We start from the raw sequence: 7,651 nt of genomic DNA, 5'->3' as shown, positions 1-7,651 counted from the left end.
AACTTCAACTTTAGTCCGTCGACAAGTGCCTTGCCATTTTCTCACCATACCAGTGCCGAAATGGATTCAACAAGATATGGAGTGAGATCGGATTCTTTCACCAACGTTGATATTGTGTCGCCGAATATTCAAAGGAATATTATTGAGGGTAAGGATATTAATCTTACTACTTTAATAATATCAAATTACGAAAACCCTCAATCACACAATATCACTGCTGATGAAATAAAGGTGAATTTATCAAGCAAGCCTGACCCCCGTCTTAACAGGAACCTGAGCATACAAGATTTTATTCAGGCCTTTTGGAAATATAAACGTATTATGTGTGGGTCATATCCCGAAAGACGAGAAGAGCTGGATGCTTATGAAGCAGATTTGATTCAGATCCATAAATTTTATGGTGATAAATTTTATACCTACCATAAGCTATTCTCCGCAAAGGCAGCTACACTCCTAAGAGAGAAACACATCAAGGTTGATTGGAGTAAAAGAGACCGTGACATTCTTTCACTAGTTAGTGGGGGTATTAGAGTAAATGCATGCAACTTATGTCATCAAGTTGATCATGCCACAGAATTTTGTTCATTGCAGATTTCTGATCATCAGGGTATACATGTAGATAGCAACTTAGGTAACAACAGGTCAGTCAGACCAAACATGCAAAACAAGCTTGATAAACAAGGTCGTAGTAGAGTATTTTACGACGGTAAAGAAGTATGTAACAATTATAATAATGTCAGGGGTTGTTTCAGAACAACATGCAACCTTCTTCACGCTTGCTCAACCTGTAGATCTACAGGTCACCCAGCACATACATGTACAGGTAATAGACAAAATCATCATGTACCTCAAAAATATTCACAAACCTACAAAAATAACACTAGCAGCAAAGATGTTACTCAGTCTAAACCGGATAACAAATCATGACTACATATACAAAATATACCTTTGGAAGATTATTCGATGAAAGCATCAACTCCTATCAACATAGAAAAACTTGAGCATGAGCTGAAGAATCATCCAGATATAAATTTCAGATCATATTTGATAAATGGATTAAGAAATGGTTTCGATTCTATGGTAAAATACGATACATGGAATACAAAAGTATGCAAAAATAATTACTCAGCTAGGTCGCAATCTACAGTTGTGTCAGATTTGATTAAGAAAGAATGTGAAAAAGGTTTTGTGTATGGGCCATTTCAACATAGTCCTTTTCCTCGTTTTAGAGTAAGCCCTTTAGGGGTAGCAACAGGGAAATATTCAGATAAGAAAAGATTAATTTTAGATTTGTCATCACCACACAATGATGAATGTATGAGTGTTAACGACATGATAGACAAAAGTGATTGTTCTATGTCTTATGTGAAAATAGATGATGCTATCCGCATCATTTCAAAATGTGGTAGGGAAGCAAGTCTTTCCAAATACGATATATCCGATGCATTTAAAATTTGTCCTTACAAACCTTCACAGTGGCCGCTATTCTGTTTTATGTGGAAATCTATGTATTATTTTTATGTTAGACTCACCTTTGGATGCCGTTCCAGTCCTAAAATATTTGACACTGTCTCCCAAGCAGTGTGTTATATTGCTGAGAAAAACTATAAGGTACAGCATATCTTGCATTTATTAGATGATTTCCTAACAATCGACCATCCCGATGAAGATGGAGAGAGGACAATGGCAATTATGATGACAATATTTAAACGGCTTAACATTCCCATTGCTAGTCATAAAACAGTTGGGCCTACCACTTGCTTAGAATATTTGGGTATCATACTAGACTCACAAAAGATGGAAACTAGATTACCTGATAATAAAGTGCAAAGGATATGCAATTTTATCCCTAAATACTCCACAAATCATCTTGTACAAAAAGAGAACTTTTACAGTTATTGGGACATTTAAATTTTGCTTCCAGGGTTATTTTACCTGGAAGGTCTTTTGTTTCTTATTTGATTAACTTGTCAACTACAGTTAAAGATTTGTCTGACTTTGTGCATTTAAGCACAGAATGTAGAACAGACTTAGATTTTTGGTTATGTTTTTTGTCAAACTGGAATGGCATTACTATGTTTCATGAAAATGAATTTACAAGTAGCTTTGATATGGAATTATTTACAGACGCTGCGTCAACAATAGGATTTGGGGGCTTTTTTCGGGGGAAATTCTTTTATTCAACCTGGCCTTTGGAATTACCATCATTGACAAACAACCTTTCAATAGCCTTTTTAGAATTATATCCTATTGTTGTAGCAGCACTGCTTTGGGGGCCAGAGTGGTCTTGTAAAAGAATATTATTCTGGTGTGATAATGAGGCCACTGTAGCTATTGTGAAAAAGGGGAGATCAAAAACTTTAGAAATTATGAAATTGATGAGACAGCTGACTTGGTGTGCAGCTAAATATAATTTTTACTTTAGTGCAAAACATGTTCCAGGTTATAAAAACCAAATTTCGGATGCTTTGTCTCGTTTACAGATCACCCGTTTTTACAAGCTGGCCCCAAAAGCAGAACAGAGTCCATGCATAGTTCCAAGTGCATCAGAAGTAATGTGGCACTGAGTGAAACAGTTAGTAATTTATGGAATTTTTCTATTTCTGAAGGGACAAAAGTGTCATATGAGACTGGTTATAATCATTTTTTTAAATTTTTGCTATTAAATGGTATAAGTGTTACTGACAGCAAGCCTTATTCAGTGTCAGAAGATCTGTTGATATATTTTGCTTCACATTGCTTTCAACATCTCAAACTACAGTACTCTACCATTAAACTATACATATGTGGAATTAGACATAGATGCTTAAAGGACAACATATGTTCTCCTTTCAATAATTCCAGTAACAATTTAGAGAGACTGTCCTTGTTTTTAAATTCTATTAAAAGATTACAGAAACCAATCATTAAAGATAGCTTACCCATTACTTTTGATATCCTTCAACATTTATGTGTTAAGCTTAAAGAAGGATTTTTTTCACCTTTTATTGACCAGATGTTATATACTGCTTTTACAGTAGCTTTTTATGGTTTCTTACGCTGTGGCGAGTTTACAATTCGCAGGTCAAAATCATTTGATTGTAACAACAATTTATGTATATCTGATGTTTTATTTTATTCTGACTATGTTATTTTACATTTAAAGCAATCTAAGACTGACCCTTTCAGGATGGGTGTTGATATTCAACTTCACAAGCTAAATCATGATTGTTGTCCATTTAAAGCTTTACATGATTATTTGATTGTAAGGAACACCATGTTTAAATTTCAAAATAATAATGCTTTATTTATTGACGAATCTGGTAAAGCTCTAGAAAGAGAATTTTTCATCAGCAAGTTAAAGCATCTTTTGGGTATCTGTGGATATAATCCCCAGTCCTTTAACGGACATTCATTTCGAATTGGAGCTGCAACAACAGCTGGAAAATCTAATATTGAGGATCACTTAATTAAAACATTAGGTAGATGGAAGTCTAATAGTTATTGTCGCTATATAAGAACTAGTAAAAATGTAATTAAAAAAGCACAACGAAAGTTATCATCATGATTCTTGTATATTTCCATTAGGGATATCCCATGTAAAATAATTTTGCTTTTATTCTTATTTTATACCATATAGTGTACATTTGCACATGTACAATACATACCTGTGGATATTAAATATCTGAGTATTGATATATCATGTATTTGATTGTTTTATTTTTAAAACTGATTCATATGATTAAATGCATAGTTAATTATTTCTATCTTTATTATCAGTGAAGTATTGAAGGTGTCCAAGGTGTTCAATTTAAGTCCATCCCCTTACAACCACATTCCTATTCAATTCCTTGGGGGTCACTCAGCTGTTTCACATCTGATTTTTGGACCATTACGAAATTCACCACTGGTTAATTTCTCTTCTAATCCTCAAGTAATTAACTACTTTTCATCTCTCCACCGTCAATTCAACCCCTTTTCGTAGCACCCTGCTACGAGATGAAGCATCGCTTCATCCCCTTTTTGGAACCCTCTGCGTTCCAGTTGATTGGCGGAGTGTCCATGTCCACGGGGCTTGGCTACCCACTATACCAAGTGTCGTCGACAGGGCCTGGAGCAAAATTTTCCTAGCTGAGATACCGACTCCCAAAGGGCAAACTTATATTATAATAAAAGTGAAACTTTATCAAGCCTTTGTTATCAACAGCCTTATCAATTTGTTGAAGTACTTGCGTCAGGTTTAGTCATTTGTTTGGTTCTGGTTTTTATATGGTCAGTAATTGTGGTTCTTCATCTAAAGACTAGCCGAGAGACTAGCATTGGTCCCATGTGGTATATACATGTACATGTTTATGATGAGTATGATTTTCCACCAGCTGTTCCAGGGTTAAAGGGCAACACACAAAGAAACTATCTTATAGAGGATCCTCAAACTTAAGTTAGAGGTCTGAAGGTAATCATGAGGCACAGTAGTATCCAGGATCACATAGAATGTGTTAGAGGCGTCACTTGGCATTCGTCGTCCCTTATATGTGCTAACATGTCATGTAGGTCTCAAGTCATCACTAGGCATCTGTCTGTCAATATAACTTAAGATGTCGTCATACCCTCAAGGACAACAGAATAAACAAAAGTTTCAGTAATATTGGTTCCGTTAATGTTATTATTTATATCGTAACTGCGATTTCAAAGAAATATAATTTCCATATTCATATCAGCAAATATGGACACAACATTTAAGCTTAAAACAGCTCTTAATTTGGATTGTGATTGAATATTTGATACAACATGGGTTTGTTACAAAAATAAATGTGGTAAAAAAAACTAAAAAAATTTAAAATTGGACATTTACCTATTTAATATGTTCATATATCCAAAATCTAAGTACATTGCTAGAATCAGCATATCAAAGAACCCCAAGAATTCAATTTTTAATGAAATACTTCTTTGTTAAACCTTTTCCGTTCAAAGGAAAATAATGTAAATCTAAAATAAGTTATAATATAACCCTAGACTCTTAAAGTAGATATGATGTAATTAGATATGATGTTATATTTATTTTAAATTATAATCAAATATAATTAATAGTTTTAAAATAAATCTGTCACTCCAATGATTGACAATTACCAGATGGTGTGTGTTATCTTGATAAAAGGGGGACATCATTTTAAAACACTTAGTGTAATCAAACTTTATTTATATACAGTTGATAGTTCCCAATATTTTCTTTTGTTTGTTTGTAGCAAACTAATATAGATATACAACTTATCTTAACTTTAACTTTTTAACTTATAAAAATAGATTATTATCTAATGAATTTGCAAGTCTTGAACCCCAAACAGGATAAAGTAAAAATCAAAATTAACACACAACAACAAAAACTATATGTATAGCATGCAACAAATTAACTTATACAGAATAACAAACACACTTATTATTGTCAAACAATTTAACAAAGAAAAGAAAAATATAATTTATCTGTTATTATCTTCAAAATGTCTTATAATGAACATGATGAACAGTTAATTTCTGACTATATTTATATAACTCCTGTATTGCTTGTAATCATCAACACTTAGAAAACAGAAAATTTTCAAATAAAACTGTCACTCTAATTATAATTGTCAGATAAAAAAAAATAACAGTATGGTGTAGTGTAATCAAATTTTATGTATATATTTAACCATTTTTGAACAAAGAGAAATATCTCAATCACATTATAAATACCACTTTTTGATATTAAAAAGGGTGAAAACTCAACAACAAGAAGAGCTAAAATCATGAAAATTGAACTTGACCTTAATAGTTATCAAAGGTACCAGGATTATAATTAAGTACGCCAGACGCGCAAATAGTCGCCGTACACAACATATTTAAATTTGAAAAAAAAATCGTCAAAGGGTTTTCATGTTATTGAAGAGACACTGTTTGGCAGCCGCCCATCTGTCCGCCGTACATCCCCAAATTGATAACTGATTTTTACTTTGGAAATCCTTTTAATTACTTTAACAATGACATCATTGACATTTTTAAAACAAATATCAGATTCCTGCACCTTGCACAAATTATGTAATTTTCTTGACAAGTATAACATCATTTTGTAACTTGAATATCTTAGCATATATTTCATTTATAAAATTCTGGTCATGATACATTGATAAGTAAAACTAGGCAGCTACCTGAATTCAAAGAACCCTTTCGTTGACTGATTCTTTTCATGAAATCATTTAATTACAGATATTTTCAATGATTTATATATTATTGTTATCTTAACATGAAATCAAATAGACCTAGTAAAATCATTATTCTACAATTTGATGTGTTGCATATTTTCATTTATATATAGTTTACATGAGTACATCATGCCCTACGAAACTCATCGGAGATCATCCCGATGGTTAATTAGATGGTATCAAGTCTAAAATTAACTTGAAATGTTGATACATTATAATTTAATTATTTCAGCATTGCAAATTGTTTCTTTTTGATTTTTTTGTGATTGGGAAAGCAATTTGTAACTTCCATTTATAAATTTTCGAATATTTCATTTGGAATTTCCAAGCTGAACTTGGAACTTCTAAGTACAGGAAGTTTGAATATGTTATTAATACAATACGAGATTTTGAGTCGAATTGCTGAACATTAATCTCACAGCTACATAAATCTTACCTGGACAATTCTGATCACAATGATCTTTCTTCTGTAGAAATAAAATATATACAGATAATTACATGACACAGTCGTATTACATTTTCATACTTTAAATATACAAAGAGTAAAAGTTAAACCATAAGATGAAAAAAAAGACCTATTTTACCATGGAAAAAAAAAAAGAAGCAAAACAGAAATACAGCAATCTACCAATTACTACTAAGAACAACAAGCAACAAGAAACAACTAGAGCATGAATAGAGCAGCTAAACCATCTATGATTACAACATATAATTCAAAAACACAGATACCCATTTCCTGTTTCTCAGTCATTGCTGTTTGTTTTTAAAATAGCACGAACACAAACAAAGACTCAATCGTGTGGTGCCAAATTTTAAAACATATTAATAATAAAACCAACTATTTTTTCCACTTTTTATAAATGTGTTCACTTCTTAAGAAAATGATTAAAAACTGTTACATGTAATTCAGGTCTTTACACTTTCCGCAGAATGTCATTTTAATTTTGTTCTGATATTTTTTTCTCGCCAAATTTATTTCTTGTGCTGTTTGTTTTTTTTGCAAGATGTCATATATATGTTTGGGATATGATATCAAACATTTTTCATTGTAAGAGTATTCTAATGACCAATTTTTAGGTTTGTCTACTCATTTGCAACTGTAAAGAAACCAACATTTGTTTTTGGTAAATTGCTCGTTATATCTTCAGGATATTTTGAGAAACTTTGACCTAACAGTCTTGCAACTAAGCCCGAGAAATCACATCAAAATGATGTTGGGCTTATCATCTGCACCACTAAAAAAAACCACCATAATTTCAAATTAAACTGTCACTCCAATTAAAATTTGTTAGATGACAGAAAGCACATGTTATTTTATCCTGATCTGCAAGTGGTAATTGTTGCATAAATGGATTAATAGTAAATACACAGCACTGCCTCCCCCTTTTTTGAGAGGTTTTATATAAAAATGACCCTCCTTTTATAACATACTATATAAA

This window comes from Mytilus trossulus, chromosome 11, assembly GCF_036588685.1.
Source record: "Mytilus trossulus isolate FHL-02 chromosome 11, PNRI_Mtr1.1.1.hap1, whole genome shotgun sequence".
Classification (NCBI taxonomy): domain Eukaryota; kingdom Metazoa; phylum Mollusca; class Bivalvia; order Mytilida; family Mytilidae; genus Mytilus; species Mytilus trossulus.
The sequence above is the reverse complement of the archived record's forward strand: the minus strand, read 5'-3'. Positions refer to the sequence as shown.